The sequence below is a fragment of the Pleurodeles waltl genome, chromosome 6 (genome assembly GCF_031143425.1).
Source record: "Pleurodeles waltl isolate 20211129_DDA chromosome 6, aPleWal1.hap1.20221129, whole genome shotgun sequence".
NCBI classification, from domain to species: Eukaryota; Metazoa; Chordata; class Amphibia; order Caudata; family Salamandridae; genus Pleurodeles; species Pleurodeles waltl.
This window is the reverse complement of record NC_090445.1, coordinates 807,668,248-807,686,726: the sequence shown is the minus strand read 5'-3', so window position 1 is coordinate 807,686,726 and position 18,479 is coordinate 807,668,248.

Below are 18,479 nucleotides of genomic sequence, written 5' to 3'. Positions count from 1 at the left end.
AGCAAATTTCAAATGTTGAAGAAAAATTGCTGAATTCTAGCGACTACACCATTCGCCCATCAAGGAATCTAGAGACATAGGATGATTGTACTGATTGTAATAATAGGGGTATTAGGGTGGAGGTAAGAGAAAATCAGGAAAGCAAAAATGATAAAAATGGGTGTATCCAAAACTTCTCAGACTTAATTTATGTCCCGGATGATTCCTCACCATCGCCTAAGCGCCCAAGAAAACCCTTGATAGGGAGGGCAGATAACTCCACTAATAAAAACCTAAAGAAAGAGCTAGTAACTATCCCTGGAAGGCAGCCATCAAAGAAACTAACCCAATGGAAATCCCTAAATAAACCAGCTGATACAACCCGAAGCGTTCTTGTTAATATCTGCGAATTAGTAAACACCCTGAAATCATCGGTCTGGGCATCATTGGACTCCCTTTCAGAACGCTTAAGAGTGGTAGAGAGTAATCTTGAGGCAGGCCTAGTAATCATGAAGTCTCTACAGCCCAAGGATTTACATCCCACGAGGAAAGATTCTAATGCACCACCTTCAATTCCAAACTCTACGAGTAACTCACAACCCGTAATACAAAATAGAAAAACTCTTATTGAACCGCACCCGACCCTAGATCTTATGAGTAACTTACAATTGTCAACACTAGTACTAACCACCCGACATACATACGTAAAAATGTTGAATAGTGTTTTATCTACAGATAGGATAATTTGGTCTCCTATAAACTTAGCGGGGAACAATATATAAGAAGGAGAACCTCTGAGCCTTCGCACATACCAAGCGATTTTTTACATCTCCCCCCGGAGGTGACACCATACGTAGTGGTCCTGGCTAATGTTCCCCTTGTGGCTAACCAGCATCGGGAAACATGGACAGCCCTGAGGAATAAGTCCCTTAACTGGGTAGGATCACGTATGGATCCCAGAATGGTGGCGTCCCTTTTTGATGATATAAAAATGGTTAGGAGAATCAAGTGGATAGGTAGCAGTCAGAAAGCACTGGAAGGAGATTGTGTGGCTCTTTCGTTTAAATCACCAGACCTAGTGGAGAGAGTTATGCTTGAACTTGGGCAAGGCATGTTACCCATCATGGCATTTTATTATTACATTTGGGATTTTTTATCAAAGCTTTGTGGGACACAATTTTAACACTGTTCGAGCACCACACACAATAGTCTTACCTAGTCCTGATCCTATTCTTTCTTGCAATAGATTCCAAGCCCTCTCAACACTAGAAGCTTTAGATTGACTCAGTAGGGTGAAGAAAGAGATATCTAACAAGATGGCATTGGAAATTAATATAGAAGGGGGGCAGATAAGGCACGGAGACCCGCTTATGACATCAATTCCTATAACTCATAGTGGCATACCTGCGACTATAAACAACGCACAGGGACAGAATTAACAGAAACTGGAAATAGTTCTACTTTATTGGAATGTGGCAGGTCTAAGTAATACGCTTAGTAATGTGGCCTGGATGAATTGTATTGAAGACTTTCCTTTTTTATGCCTTCAGGAAACTTGGCTTTTAAATCCTATTCATATAAATGGATACAAAACATATCATACACCAGCAGTACCCACAGGACATGGTAGGCCTAAAGGGGGCCTATGTACATATATCTCAAATAAGCTTTCCCTAACAAACTTAAGTATGCAAATCTCGAAGGTAAATTATCAAGTGATTGTGAGTGACTTAGATCAGAATTAATTATTATTATATTAATTTTTATAATAATGCACCAGCGGGAGAGGTCTCTATTATCTTAACACAGCCGGGAGAGGAACTAGAGAGAATCTGTACAAAATCTAGGCAAGAAAGTCTCATTCTATGGAGTGGTGACTTCAATGTTCATCTCTGTAAAGAAACCTCTGAGAAGGTGTGTGGTTGGGATGAGGAAGACATCAGCTTGAGCCCTCATTTTACACATAATATTCAAGGTGATGCGATGAATATACTGGCGCATAAATTTAACTTGTCCTTTGTAAATGAAATTTACTTTGATGACCCGCAGTTTAATCCAACTTTTAATGGAAGGGGTGCGGATACAGTGATTGATTATGTTTTAATGTTTACTCACTTCGAACATTACCTTACCAATTATTCACTTTATGATATTGCAATAAGTGACCATTTCCCAGAGAGCTTAAAGGTCTCATTAACATCCTCTACCCTTGATCAGGAGGATAAAGTTGTTTTGGTAAATGACATTGAATTAGCCTCGCGTAATGGGTAGTAATTACGATGGTCCCAAATAGAACCAAAGGACCTTCTGAAGCAGTTAATTTGTGAATATAAGCAAGCTTTTGGGAACTGCCTCAGTGATGACATAGATCCAGGAAAATGCTTAAGTGCTTTTTCTTTGATAGTGCAAGGTTTGAAAAAAGCTCTTACTAACAAAACGGGAAAGATGGGACAGAGGAGAAAAACGGGCTGGTTTTACCTCGACTGCACAAAAGCACATAAAAGATTTAAAAAGGCCCTAAGCGCCCCAACAAGATGTATGACTGAGATAGGCACACGGAGGCAGGAATATAAGGCGGCCATTAAAAAAAGGAAAATCACCCTGAAAGAAAATACCTGGGAAACCTTACATAAATGTAGTCTCATAAACAATAATACCCTCTTTTGGAAAATAGTAAACACTCCTACGCCAGGGGCTAGACATGATCCCAGAATGGAAATTGCAATAACAGAAGGGGATTGGATTGGTTACTTCTCCAAGATATATAGCTCGGCTTCTGACATAGAGCTACTAGATTCCCCAATGAGCCATACCACTCAGAAAATTCCACGTATGATTATAACACCCCAGTTTAGCTTGGAGGAAGTAGTAGAAGCCATAAATTCAAGTAAAGTGGGGAAAACACCGGGCCCTGATGGTGTTCTGGTAGATTTATATAAGGCAAATGTACAAGTAGGGGCCCTTTATAGACGCAGGTATTGAGGGCTTGCTGTATGCAAGGACCTTACCATCTTGGCTAGATTCCATCAGTGTTCCCAAAGATTTTCTCCAAAAGATTAGGGTGATCACTCCACAGAACATGTTAAAGGTCTATAGAGCCAAATGTATCCCATCTGCCATATACGGAGTGGATGTTTGGGGGTATACCAACTGTAACCTGATCCAAACGGTGGAAAATGACTTTTTGAGATATTTGTTAATGGCACCAAACGGCACTTCATCATTCATTAGTCACGCCGAACTAGGGGCCTCTTTCCTAGTTGACCTAATAAAGATACAGCCAATAATATTGTGGCAAAAAATGTGGATTTCAGAACACACTGGCCTAAATAGGGAAGTTTTATGGGATTGCATGGAATCAGCTTTTTCTTTAAGAGTCCCATGGTTGAGGTATATTATGACCTTTTTTTAAAACATGGGCCATAAAGAATACTACGCAAACCTAGAATTATTGGAGAGATTGACCAGGAAAGAACTGAGGTCCCTGTCTTTGAAGTACCTAGAAGATCAGAGGTGGATAGTAGAGGCAAATAAACACAGTGTCATGTCTAACCGATTGATTTTGTCTATGGAGGGCATGCAGCCTTACCTGGTAAATGTAGTAAAACCGCAACATCGTTTTGTTCTTACTAGGTTAAGGCTAGATACATTCCACTGTCTAGTAACCTTTCTGACTATGAATGATTGGAGTACAATATTAGGGGCCTGTCCTTTGATACAAAGTCAGTACAAAGTACAATACATGTGATTCTTTTTTATAAATTGTATGGAAAACAGAGAAAGCACCTTTTATGCCTTTTTTAAGATCTACCCACATGCGACAGTGTCGTACCGCGTATCTTCATCTACAGATGTTACCTTCTATTGAAATATGTGGAATTTTAGCACATTTTTTATGTTCTATAATAACCGAAAGAAAGTCTCTGGGCGGATTGGAAACATGATAATTTGGCCATCTAAACATTTATGATTGATTAATTAATATGCAACTGTATTTTACTCTCCCGTATTTATTGCTATGTTTTAACTACGCTAAACATTTATGATTGATTAATTAATATGTAACTGTATTTTAATCTCCCGTATTTATTGCTATGATTTAACTACGCTTTTTTATAATGTAAGATTTGTTTTACGTGTTGCTTTTATGAATTGTTGAAAAGTCAAATAAAGTCTATTCTATCTAGTAGAATGATATGATTGTAGGGCTTGTGGTAAATGGGTAAAACTTGTTGAAGTTTCTGCTCTGAATAGCTGTCTCTTTTCTTGAAAACTCTTTCTTTACAAAATAGTGTTAACATGTTTATTTTTAAAATACAGCTTAGTTATAGATTGTTACCATTATAGGTAGGTGTGAATGTGTATTTGTAAAATAAAAACATGTAATGGCTTTGGGTGTGAGGGGTATTCAAATTGCATTAGGCTGAGCATTTTATATTGATGTGTGGTGTGAGATATGTGGCCAAACAGGGAGACTGGCTAACTTGCAATTAGAAATGATTTGAACTTTTCAAAGCTATATTCACTTGTGTTGCTACTTAACGTTGTGCATTTACTTGAGCTTCAACAAGGGCTTCTTATTTATGTGTGGGGGGCTACGTTATTGTTCCTTCTTCATTACCCGATTAAGGCCCAGGTCTTGGAGTTGTAGGGACCTGATGTTTGAGTAGGTATGGTGTTGTTGTGGGGAGAGTTTGCAGGGTATGCTGTATTTTCTCCAACCCAGGCTTGTAGCATAAACCACCATGTTTCTTTTGACGGAAAGCATACTGTACTGAGGATGGAATATTGGCTTTACATTGTTACATTTTCTGCATTTGAAGTAAAACTCCATTGATGGAAGAAGAAAAATGCTACTGAGTCAGCCGACAGTTGACAGACTTTTGTCCATCAACCCACCATACTCTAAAGTAGGTAGACGGTTCTCTTTGGGCATAGAGAGGTACACAGATACTTTTTGACATCCATACATGTTCACCTTTGGGCCTAATTTGCAGTTTGGCAGGCAGAGTTAAGGCAGTCAAAGTGGCAGAAGTCTTTGTGGATTGTGCTGTGTGCAACATTTACAAGGCAGTGCTATGCCACTTTTTTGTGACTTTATGCCACCCTGTAAATAATGGCCCCTCCGATGCAGTTTTCTGCATCAAAAGGGCGTGCAATGGGTGTTGCTGTGGGCATTCCACCCCAATAACGCATTGCTTTTGATGCTGCCCCAGATTTGCAACAAATCTCCCCATGGGTGTGGTTAGATGGCACAACGAGGAGGAATACTTTTATCCCTCCGTGCTTTTGCTTTTTTGCATTCTGCAGCACATGGAGAAGTGCAAAATTGCCATTATAGATTGTTTATGTGCAAGAAGGGACACTTTCCTGCACATAAACAATCAATCCCCTCAACATAGACACCCTTGCACTATGGTGCAAGGATGCCTGCATTGGTGCGGGCAGCTAAACACAGGGGTGCACCGTATTTTAGTAAATATGGCATATCCCTGCATTTCTAAAGTGGCATGGCACTGCAAATTTTGGTGCAGCACTGCACTTAGTAAATTTTTAGTAAATCTGGCCCTATGTCTGATACGCTGCTTTTATACTGTATGTCAGGTTTAAAGTTCACCACCAGCCCAGTTGAGAAATCTATAGATTTTTAGCAACTGATATAATGGGGTTTCATACAAATCCATTGAAAAATATGGTGTGCATCTGTTATTCTGCTATTGGTGAAGGATGCTTGCATTAATTCTTTAAACGTTTTTGCTTTTCAAAAAGCAAACTCCCAAAGTGGTAGTGCGTGTTTAGTTTTTTTTTAAAAAAGTAAACTGTGACACCAGGGAAATATTTTCCCATGGTTTAGAGGTCCCTTTTTAACTGTCTTTTTCCATGCCAGGAAATTCCTGGGGTGATGGAAACTAAAAAAAAAAATCTGACTGCCCACTCTAAATATGGCAGATGGTCAGCTTACGTCCAACTTCCCACACTCAGTTAGGAATTCAGAGGAAGGTTATGCCTATTAGGTAACATTTCCTTCATCTGCATAGCCCTGAAGGTCCATCAGACTCAGAATTGGGTGGTGGACCAATCATTTAGTAGGCAGGGTAATCTCTCACCGTTGAGATTGAGTGCTCTGTCTGACTAACTCTAACTCAAGCCCTTAGTCTCTTAAAGTCTCCCTCAATAATATGATAATTTGTCAAGGTGAAGGATTAAATAGTCCTTCAAACTACCAGAACACATTTGTAAGGTAACAGTTCATCTGAATATATTGTCACAGATATTTGTAATTCAATGTCAAGCCATGCTAAGGTATTCTTGGGTTTTGAAAATATAGTTTTCTAAATTACATGTTTTATCACCAGATGGAAATGTATGTTGTTTATTAACAATAGAGGTGTCATATATAAATAGAAATATATTAGCAAACCTATTTTTCTCTGTGAACATAAATGTATTGCCAAATATCTCTCTTTACACCTGCTTGATATTCTCAAAGGAATTCCTTGTTGGCTGAAATGTATTTATTACTGCACATTTATACAAAATGAGTGCAGAGAAATACGTAGTTGTAACTCCCACTCAAGGACGAGGAAGTGGCCATTCCAAACTTGATTGAGAACAGCCACAAACGTACATTTTTGGGCATTATTAAACACCTCCCAATCCCTTTCCAACCTCAAAGTGGTTGGATATTTACTCCCATTTCAGGATGGGTAGTGGAAAGCATCACCATCTGATTTGATTGGAGTGCAGCGGAAGAGCTTTGTTGATGGGAAGTTTGTTTCCCTGTGGAAGAAAAACAAAAATGAAAAACATTTTCAGTTACACAGGAGGATCCAATCATCCGTGTTGGAAAATGGCCCTCTCTGAAGGGTCACCCCAAACATTTTGCCTTCTCCCATTTTTCTGACCTCATTTTTGTTGTGTTAGGGCTCTGGACACTTTACCACTGCTGACCAATGCTAAAGTGAATGTGCTTTCTCCATAAAAACAAGTTACATTTGTCTCATACTGAAATGGCATGTCTAATTAACCTGTACGTCCATTGTAAAGTGCACAGGGATGTTCAGGGCCGGTACATTAAATGCTACTAGTGGGCCTGCAGCACTGATTGTGCCACACACATACGTAGACCCTTAACCATGTCTCAGTCCCGCCATTGCAAGTCCTTTGTGTGCACTTTTAGAGCGATTTCAACTTGGCATTTAAAACTACGTGCCAAGCCTTAAACTTTTTCTGCATATAGGTCACCCCAAAGGTAGGCCCTAGGTAACCCATAGGGCAGGGTGCCATGTAAGTAATAGGCAGGACATGTACTGATGTGTTTTAACGGGCCTCGAAGTGAAAAACTCACAAATGTGTTTCTCACTACTGTGAGGCCTGCTCCTATTATAGTTTAGCATTAGAACAGCCTTTATATGCTTTTAAGTGGTAGATTCTGATCTGAAAGGAGTAGCTCTGTCATGTTTAGTATGGCCAGAATGGTAATCGAAAATTCTGCTTACTGGTGAAGTTGATTTTAATATTACTATTTTAGAAATGCCACTTTTGGAAAGTGGGCACTTCTCGACACTTACTGCCAGCTGTGCCTTACAGTCTGCCTTTAAACCACGTCTGGTCGGTGCTGCTTGATAGCTCGCCTTTTTCATTCCACCAAGACAGCCATAAAGACAGGACACTTTGGCCCTCATTACAACCCTGGCGGTCGGTGTTAAAGCAGCGGTAATACCGCCAAGAGGCCAGCAGAAAACAAAATGGAATCACGACCATGGCGGAAACCGCCAGCATAGACAACCAATTTAACACTTGGTAGAAACAAACACCGCAGCAGTAACCTCCAACAGACAGGTGGAACACAAGGTTCCCCCCACTGTATTACAACACCCCTATCCGCCACCTTTTCCGGGGCGGCACCAACTGTAGGAGACTGGCCTGGCTTATAGTAGGTACCTTGTGGTACTTACACCTTGTGCCAGGTCCAGTTATCCCTTATTATTAGATTAGAAGTGTTCTAGCAGCTTAGGCTAATAGAGGTAGCTGTAGCAGAGCAGCTTAGGCTGACCTAGGAGACATGTAAAGCTCCTACTATACCACTTATATCACTTAGCACTATATCATAAGAAAGGCAATACTCTGAGTTACTAAAAATAAAGGTACTTTTATTTTAGTGACTATATGGCAAAAGTATCTCAGAGGATATACTCCCTTAGGAGGTAAGTAAAATACACAAAATATACACACAAACCAAAAATCAGGTAAGTAACCAGTTAGAAAAGTAGTGCAAACACTGTAGAACACAATAGAATGCAATAGGAGACGATAGGCCGTGGGTCAACACAAACCATATACTCCAAAAGTGGAATGCGAACCACAAATGGACCCCAGGCCTAGTGTAATGTGTAGAGGGTCACTGGGAGTGTAAGAAAACAATAAGGGTGTCCCGGATACCCGACCCCAAGACCCTGAAATGTAGGAGTAAACTTACCCTACTACCCCAGAAAGACAGTAAAGTCGAAATAGGGGATTCTGCAAAGACAACAACTGACTGCAAAGCACTGAAGATGGATTCCTGGACCTGAGGACCTGCAAAATAAGGGGACCAAGTCCAAGAGTCACGGAAGTGTCCAGGGGGGGAGTAGCCCACTAAAGCCCGGATGAAGCCACAAAAGGGCTGCCTCTGGGTGGAGGAAGCCAAAGATTCTGCAACAACGGAAGGGGCCAGGAACTTCTCCTTTGGTCAGAAGATGTCAAACGGCATGCTGGAGGATGCAGAGTTGTTTCCACGCAGATAGATTGCAAACAAGCCTTGCTAGCTGCAAGAGTCGCGTTGAAGGTTTTTGGTGCTGCCAGGGCCCAGGAAGGACCAGGAGGTCGCCCTTTGAAGGAGGAGACAGAGGAGGCGCTCAGAAACAGAGAGAGCCCACACAGACGCAGGCAGCACCCGCAGAAGCACCTCAACAGGCATTCAAAAGATCTGAGCATGGCGGTCACTCTGGTTACCCCAACCTGTCATGGCTACTCACCCCAGTGAGGAATCCCAGGACAAGGGCAGAGGAACGCTACAAAGAGGCCCATGGGCGAACTCTGAGGATTATAGAGTGGACCTTCGGCCTCCTGAAGGCCAGGTTCAGGTGCCTCCATATGACAGGTGGATCCCTATTCTACTCACCAAAGAAGGTGTGCCAGATCATCGTGGCCTGCTGTATGCTTCACACCTTAGCTTTGCGACAACAGGTGCCTTTTCTGCAGGAGGATGGGACTGATGGTGGTCCTGTGGCAGCTGTGGAGCTGTGGAGCCTGTGGACAGTGAAGAAGAGGAGGCAGAAGAAGAAGATGTAGACAACCAAAACAACATCATCAGGCAATACGTCCAGTGAGACACAGGTAAGAAGATGGAACTACTTCCCACATCTCATACTATTGTAGGACCTAGCATAACTCTGGCTTTTTACCTGTGTGTATGGTCAATGACAAGTCACTTTGGCTTTCCATTTCACAGATCTGGGTCCCAATTTGTTCCCTCTGCTATGTTTACTCCTGGCCTACATCTGTGTAACATTGGTATGTGAAGAAGTACATTGACATTGCTATATTCCAGAGATTTGCAATTACACATTTGTGAAAGCACAGACTGACTCCAGATTTTTTGGTGATTCAAGGGTGTTTATTTCTGTGCAAATAAGTGGTGGGGGGTGTGAAATGGGCTGGGGTGATGGTGGAGGAATGTCCATGGCAGAGTCCAATCTCTTGGTCTCACAGGTGCATTGTCCAATGGGACATAGGAAGTGGCAATGGTGACCAGGGTGGTGCTAATGGACTTCAAGTCCTCCCTGATCCCCAGGTAGTGTTCCTCATAAAGCCACTGGGTCTCCTGTAACTTGGCCAGTACCTGGCACACAGTCTCCTGGGAATGGTGGTACGCTCCCATGATGTTTGAGAGTGCATCGTGGAGGGTCGGTTCTCTGGGCCTGTCCTCCCCCTGTTGCACAGCAGTTCTCCCAGCTTCCCTGTTATCCTGTGCCTCTGTCCCCTGAACCATATGCCCACTGACCCCAGGTCCTTGATTTTCTTGGGTTGGTGGGTTTGCCTGGGTTCCCTGTAGTGGTAGGCACACTGCTGATTGATGTGTCCTGGGGACAGAGGGATGGGCCCGCTGGTTGGGTGCTGTGGTGGTGTTTCCTGAGGGGGGAGTTTCAGTGGTGGTTTGGACTGTGTCAGGGGAACCGACTGTCTCGAGGTGCCTGTTGGGCTGGGCTGGTCATCTTGATCCAGGCGTGCAGTGCTGCTGTCTTCACTGTCGGCCTCTTCTGTGGGGGGACTGGATATGTCTGCCACCTCCTGTCCGGTGACGTTGGGTATCAGTCCTGTTGGGGTGTAAATGCATAGTTTTAGTATCTGTGTGTGCCATCTTGTGAATTGGGTGAGTTACCCTGTACTCCTGTGCTTGCATCATTGTGTTTGCCCTTTTGTGATAGTTGGTTTGGGGTCTCTTTGGGAATCTGTACTGGACATGCTTTGGTGACAGTGGTCCATGCATAGCTGTTGCATGCAGGGCCTTGGTATTGAGATGTGTGGGTTGTGATTGTGGGACATATGTGAGATGATGGAGTGATGGGAGTGAGGGTAAGGGCGGGGGTATGTGATTTGCATGCAGGTAGGGTGGGGGATATAGTAGGTAAGAATTGACTTACCAGAGTCCAGTCCTCCTGCTACTCCTGCGAGGCCCTCAGGATGCAGTATTGCCAAGACTTGCTCCTCCCATGTTGATGGTTGTGGGGGAGGAGGTAGGTGCTCACCGCCAGTCCTCTGTACAGCAATCTGGTGTCTTGAAACCACAGAACACACCTTCCCCCACAGGTCGTTCCACCTCTTCCTGATGTCATCCCGTGTTCTTGGATGCTGTCCCACTGCGTTGACCCTGTCGACGATTCTCCGCCATAGCTCCATCTTCCTCGCAATGGGGGTGTGCTGCACCTGTGATCTGAAAAGCTGTGGCTCTACCCAGATGATTTCCTCCACCATGACCCTGAGCTCCTCCTCTGAAAACCTGGGGTGTCTTTGAGGTGCCATGATATGGTGTGGGTGATGTGTGAGGTGCTGTCTGTTGTGATGTGTGGGGGGATGTGTTGGTGGGTGTTGTATAAGTGATGGTGTTGTGTGTCTTTGGATGCTGGTGTTGTGTTTCCTAATTTTTTTCCCTGGCCTTCAAATTCTTATGTTGTAAGTGTTTGTGGGTAATGTGGGTGTGTGTCTTATAGTGATGTGAGTGTGTGGGTATGGAGGGTGTATGTGTATCAGGTGTGTGTATTTCGAATTGTCTAATGTGGTTGTGTTTTGTAAATGTGTGTGTATTTTTAGCGCAGCGGTGTGTACCGCCAATGGATTATCGCGGTTGAAAGACCGCTGCATTGATTTGTGGGTCGTGATAGTGTAGGCATATTCCTGTTGGCGTGACGGTGTGGGTTTTGGTATCGCCAGTTTATCACTGACCTTTGGTGTGGCGGACTTGTGTGGGTGTCTGTATTGTGGCGGATTCCGAGATGTGGGTCGTAATACCTGTAGTGGGATTCTGCCACCGCAACGGTATGCTGGCGGTCTTCATCACGGCGGAAAGCGGGATTTACCGTAATGAGGGCCTTAGTCACATATGTATTCATCTGAATACTAAATGGGTCTCCCTGGGCATGGGGTAGTGGAGGGGCTCTCTATTACACTTCAAAGGCCAGTGGCCTGCCCTCACACAAAGGACTGACAACCCCCCCACTGGGATCCAGCAGACCAGGGCTGGGTTGAAATGGGAACTTGTGCACTTCAAAACCTCTCTTTCCCTAAACTTTAAAGGTATTTTGTACATATATAGTGGGTCTGTGAACCTAGACACTTCTGGATCTACACCTAGACTCTGTCAGAGGGACTGCCTGGCTGCCCATAGGACTCATCTGCACTGCTTTACTGAAAATGACTGCTGCCCTGCTTATTGCCCTGTTACCTGCTGGCCCCTGACTGCTGGAAGAACTCTGACTTCTCCGCAAGTTCCCTCCAAGGCTTAAATTGAGCTTGCCTCTTGTTCTGAAGTCTCAGGGCCACAAAGACTTCACCAAAAAGAAGAAAATCAACGCAATGCCTATTGGATCAACGCAGTACCTGCTTGTCAAGGATTTTCAACACCTTGCCCCTGGGAATCAAAATATCCCAGCATTGCAGTGACGCACCAAGGCTGCACTCCTGCAAATTAATGCAGCATGGAAAGAAATTATGGGTTGTATGTGCCGCACTGGAAAATCCAAAGCGGCACCTTATTTTTTCAATGCATCTCCTCTGAACCAAGGTTGAGCGTCTGTAAATCAATGCATCACCTTGCAGTGTGGAAATAAAAAATGCATTGTTTGTGCCGTACCAGACAATCTGACGCAGGGCCTTGTTTTTTAATGCATCTCCTCCTCTGAGACCCTTTGCATTGTAATTTTTTACACTGCCCAGGTACTGTGTGTTGCAAGGATACAACCACTGATTCTTAAGGATTGAGACTTATTTAAACTTTGAAAAGTGATATTTTGACTTATTGGATTTTTGTTATTTTGGTCTTATTTTATTCATATAAATATTATCTATTTTCCTAAACTGGTGTAGAGTAATTTGTGTGGTGTTTTCACTGTGTTACTCTATGAGTTATTGCACAATTACTTTACATAGTGCCTTCTAAGTTAAGCCTGACTGCTCTGTGACAAGCTACCAGAGGTTAGGCACAGGATAATATGGATTGTGTTGCGCCTTACCCTGACTAGGATTGTGGACCCTACTTGGACAAGGGTGTATACCTCTGCCAACTAGAAACCTCCTTTCTAACAATCGGCACATCAGGAACAGGGGGTCGAGGCAAGTTGCATGAATTTACCAGTAGGGCCCCTGGAAAACCACACCTGGTACATCTTTCAATGCACATTCCTGAGAATGTTAATGCCAAAAAGATCTCCATCTCCAGCTCAATCTCCAACAATACATTTATGCTTTTATTCTTCCTACAGGTTATTTTGGATGTCATATCAATTTACACTTCCTGATTCTTCCTAAAAGTAAAAGCTGTGTGGTAGACAACATTATTAATTCTAAATAAGCTTGAATCCTAAATTGTTTGATGTTGCAAGACTGTATCTACCTATTTGAATTGAGATCTTGAATGTCTTGTTTTAGAAAAAGGCAGATGTTCCAATTTGGACAAGTATTTTTTTTTTGTTCTGCCAATTAAGTATTTAATAGAGCTATTAGTATTTCAGAGATAATGTATATTGTCTGGATAATGCACAATGTTGGTATTCCCTAATCCTCTGCCTTTTCCTATAATTTTGTTATTCTCTTTTTGGATAGCCACCAATTATTTTATTAACACTAAGGGCCAGATGAATGACCACGGCCCATTACGATTCGGTAATATTGATTTTTAAGAAATCGCTATTACTGACTCGCAAAGGGCCATGTATCACATTAGCAAATTGGTAATAGCGATTTCTTAAAAATCGCAAATGCTATTAACGAATCGCAAATTGCGATACTGGCCCCAGAAATCGCAATTTTGGAAATGCAAAAGGCCAGGGAGCTGGGGGCCTGAGACCCCCTCTCCTGCACCCCAATTTTTTTTTTTTTAACATGTAAAGTACACACATGCCAAAAGGGCATGTGTGATTTACATGTTTAATTTAAAAATGCAGTTTAACTGCATTTTTTAATTTTGCACCAGGTTACCACCTGGTTGCAAAGCATGGTATTTTGCAAGTGCAAAATGCCATGTTTGGGAAAATCGCAATTTGCGAGTTTCTCCTGAATAGCCTTGCGACCTGGAAATTGCGAATCGCAAATTGCTAATCGCAATTTCCAGGTCGCAACGCTAAAAATTGCTATTTTAGCGATTTCTTAGTTGTGGTCTGCGAATGCATTTCATGCGTCGCAGACCACGGTTTTGCACTCGCAAACGGCCGATTTTACCGTTTGCGAGTGCAAAATCATTTCATACATCTGGCCCTAAAAATTGTAAAACTGATACAGGACACATGCTGAGTTCCTCATCTAATGTGAAATTATTCTAAAATGTAACCATTACCATTTACCTTTGCCATTTATTTATCATAAGAGTGTTAAGACGTTCATTTCCTCGTCTACTGTGAATTGATTATAAAATGTAATCATTACCATTTACCTTTGCCATTTATTTATCATAAAGAGTTTTGAGACTAATGATGAAGTTATTTTCTTATCCAAAGCCCTCCAAAAAGCTCCTATGCATCTGACAATAAGATTCATGTTGGTTTATCCATTTTATTTACAATCAAGATTATATGGGTTATTTTTCCTTATTTATACTAGTGATTCTCCATGGTTCAACTACTAACTGTGTTTGACGTATTAACCTTGAAATTAATTGTAATATTTTTGTTAATGTTTTAGCAGTTATCTTCACCAATATTCTCCTGGTAAACTCCTCTCCTTTTTTTAGGTTTCGCCTGCACAGACCTTGAACTGTGTTTGTAAAGTCTTTTGTTTTTAATTAAAAAAACAAAATAAAATGTTGAAAGGCTTACATCCCATCCACAGGCCAAACATTCTTACCATTTGTTGGTTTCACCCGTCACTCTCCTTTTCTTGCTTTTGACTGGTTAGCAGCTGCTTCCTACGTCATCAAGCAGCACTTCCTCTCTTCTTTTGGCAGCTTTGGCTGTTCCCTGAAGCCTGGATGAAATACCCTTTCTGGATGACGATCAGTAAATGCAACATATTAAAAAACATTGACAAATCTAATACATTTTGCATAGGCGAAACCTATTGGCTTTGCCAATGTTTGTCTCTTTTTGTAACTTATGGCTCTTCAATTGTTTTTACTTAATTTTGTCATCATTTCATCGATTATGGACTACTTCTACTAATTCAGCCATGACCACTTTCAACCTTGAAAAAGCCCAGGCTTAACTGTCACCAGGTGAAACAAATGTTGGCAAATCCTCTATATAAAGAAATATCGAAACTCTTGCAACCTGAAAAGAAAGCTGTTCGTTCAAATGTAAAAACCAATAAAAGTCATTTCTTACAATATATGTATCAAATTTAATTTGAAAACTCCTATTACAAGTTCATAGGGAATAACATGGATTTTGGGGTTTAACACACCAAAATCCGCATGATCCAGTAAATACTGGGGCATATTTAAGAGTCCCTAGCTCCATTTCAACACCACATTACCATCATTTCTTTACACTATTGTGGCGTTAGAAGGCCAAAAATGTTGCAGCATATTTACAAAGGGCATAATGCATGCATTGCACTGATTTGTAACCTTTTACACTACATTATGCCTGCACCAGGCATAATGCATGCCAAAGGGGCATTCCCCATTAGGGGAGCAAATAAATGGAGCAAGGAAATCTAAGAGATTGCCTTGCAAAAAAGTTTTGTCACTTTGAACGCTTGCTCAGAGTAGGCATTAATAGGAGGCTTCCATTGGTTACAATGGGCCTCTGTGTGCTTTTCAGGATTAGCGTCAGAATTTTTTATGCTAATCCTGCAAAGTGCTGGACTAGTGTAAAAAAATTCTGACGCTAGTCCCCTAACTACCGCCATGGTGCACCGTATTTTAAATACGGCGCACACATAATGGCGTTCGAGTGGAATAAGGGGCACAAGAATAGGGTTGCTGCTCTGTGTGCAGCGCCATTTTTCTGAAACATGCTCCTGTATGTTTTTCTTGTAATTTCTGCAGGTTTGACCCAAACAAATGTAACCAACATTGAGGTATTTAACTGCATCCGATGCGTTAAATACCTTTAAACTGTTCACGCATGAGTCATATTACGACCAATTTGTCATCAGACCCTAAAAGTGTTATCTGCACCAAAGAACACCCCTTAACTCCTATAGGTGGCCATTTGATTGTGGAACAAAAATATTTGTCCCCTAACACTTCTCGTTATTTTTTCTATATTTGCCAATGTTAGGTTTATCTGTAATTGCTTTGAATTTCAACCGATTTTCCATTATTGCATTTCTTTCACCTTATGTGTATAATACTTTAATTTTGGCCAATAACTTTTTTAGCACCATATGAGCTGCCATTGTTTTATCACGGACAAACTCCGCTACTAGTCATATCTCTGTGATTTTTTTTTCAACCAATGCTATCTTTTTTTTATTTTGAATTCTGTTAGTTGATTGGTGATACAAGTTATGCCTCTTTTGATAATATCTGTGTCTCGATTTCGGTCTCCTTAACAATGATACTCCAAGTGGGCAACTACCTTATAGGAATGTGTATTTTTACATTTATGCTTCCAACTAGTTACCTTTTTTATTGACTTGCTCATCTTATAAATACCCGAGTGTAATTTACTTTAGTTGATATAGCTGCCTCTTTTCTGGTATGTGCTTGATTGTAAACGTATTGTAATGAAGCATGATGTAGCCCCTTTCAAAAAACAGAAAAAACAATAGGAAGCTTCCTTATGTCTAAATTAAAAATTATTTTTTAATAGAATTTTTGATGTATCTATTGTTTCAAGGATGCAAAAAAAGGTGGTGGTCATTTCCCTTTTCCTTATCTATATGCATTACGTCCACAATGCAATAGATAGAAAACATTGGATACTTTGCTGTCTATTATTACTAGACGTATTGGTTGAATAATTGTATGTTGTATTTCATTAACACAAGATGCTGCACATTAGCAGCCCAGGAGTTAGGAGTAGGTCCCATTGGCTGTAGCATAATCATGTTAAATTAGTGGACACAGCGGATGTTGCATGCAGAGATTTGGAATGTACACTCTGTGTCACCATCCTAAGTAAACAAATGCACACTCCGTGGATCCCTCTCATGTTTCATAGGGTGTATCCAAACAGGAGCATGGCAACACTATGAGCTGTTAACATTGCCATTTGCTGGCGGGTGTGAGAGCAAGCACTATTATGAGATCTGCACTGTTAGGAAATGGAGGGGCATATTTAAGAACAGTGGCACTGCAATCTGTGCAGTGCCACTTTTCTTGCACCCCTTAGCGCTCATCTAATGCCACCATGTGTGTGCCGTATTTAAAATACGATGCATCATGGCAGTAGTTAGGGGACTAGCGTCAAAATGTTTGATGCTAGTCCGGTACTTGGCGGGATTAGTGTAAAAAATGTTGATGCTGATCCTGGAAAGTACCCAGAGGCCCATTGTAACCAAAGGAAGCCTCCTCTTAATGCCTTCCCTGAGAAGGCATTAAAAGTGCAGAAAAAAAACAGTGCAAGGAAATCTCTGAGATTTCCTTGTGCCACTTTTTCAGCCACCTCTATCAAGGGAAAGTCCCCTTGGCACACATTATGCCTGCTGCATGCATAATGTAGCTCAAAGGGTTACAACGTGGTGTGATGCGTGCGTTGCACCACTTTATAAATATGGTGTGCCGTTTTCCACGTCCTAATGCCATATTAGCATAAAAAAATGATGCTAATGTGACATGTGGCATTGGAATGGCACTAGGAGCTCTTAAATATGCCCCTGAACTCCATAGTGGGCATATTTGCATAAAGTGGAAAAAGAAGTGTGATGAATGGTGGTATAAATAAAAGTCTGGGGCAATGCTCAAGCAGAACTAGCAGCATAATGGTTCTGGGCTACAGAATACATTTGGAAAACCACAATGACAATGATCAGGTCAAGAGGGTGTTCAAGGACGCTATGAACAGAAGTTTTATCTAGTTAAGAAAGGTAAATAACATCACAAGTCAATTGCTGAGTCATTCAGGAGAAATCAGTTGTGGTCAGATATGGTTTCTTGGAGGGTGAATAATTAATTGTGTTGTTGCATAAACTATCAAAGTACAGCTCAAAACAAAAGTATTTGGAACTTATCTGAAGCATTTGTGGCTGTCTGATTTCCTCACAAATAGATAAAAGTTGATCCACTGCAAACCCCTTTTGCATTTAGGAGGAGATCAGCCTCAGCAGATAGTGAAACAGGATTGGGGGATCAGCCAAACTGGTCTTTAAAGGAGAGAAGGACACTTGGAGCAGCTCTGGACCTCCCCCATTTCCTGCAAACCGAGACAACCAGGTGCCCCCTTGATTAGATTAGGAGACAACAGGAAAGGGGTGTGTTAAGGAATTTTAGCCACACCAGTGGGTGGGGTCAGCCAGACCTAACCTCTAAAATTCAGATTCTACCTTTTTGGAATTTTAAACAACGTTGTTCCTTGGATTGATTTTTGCCACACTTTCCAGGAAGTGGTCATCAGAGAGGATGGTGGCCTGCCTGTGACTGGACAGACACCCCCCCCTTGCTTTACACACCAGTAGTACGGATAAATATGGCGGAGCTGCACCTACACCTCAGATCCATACAAGGAACAAGACAAAGAAGAAGAAGGACTGCCCTGATGGACCTCTGATCTGTAAATGGACACTGCACTCTGAAGGACTGCACCAGCTGCACACTTGGGCTTCACCACTAAAAGGACTTTGCCATTCTTCAGCTGCTCCAAGAA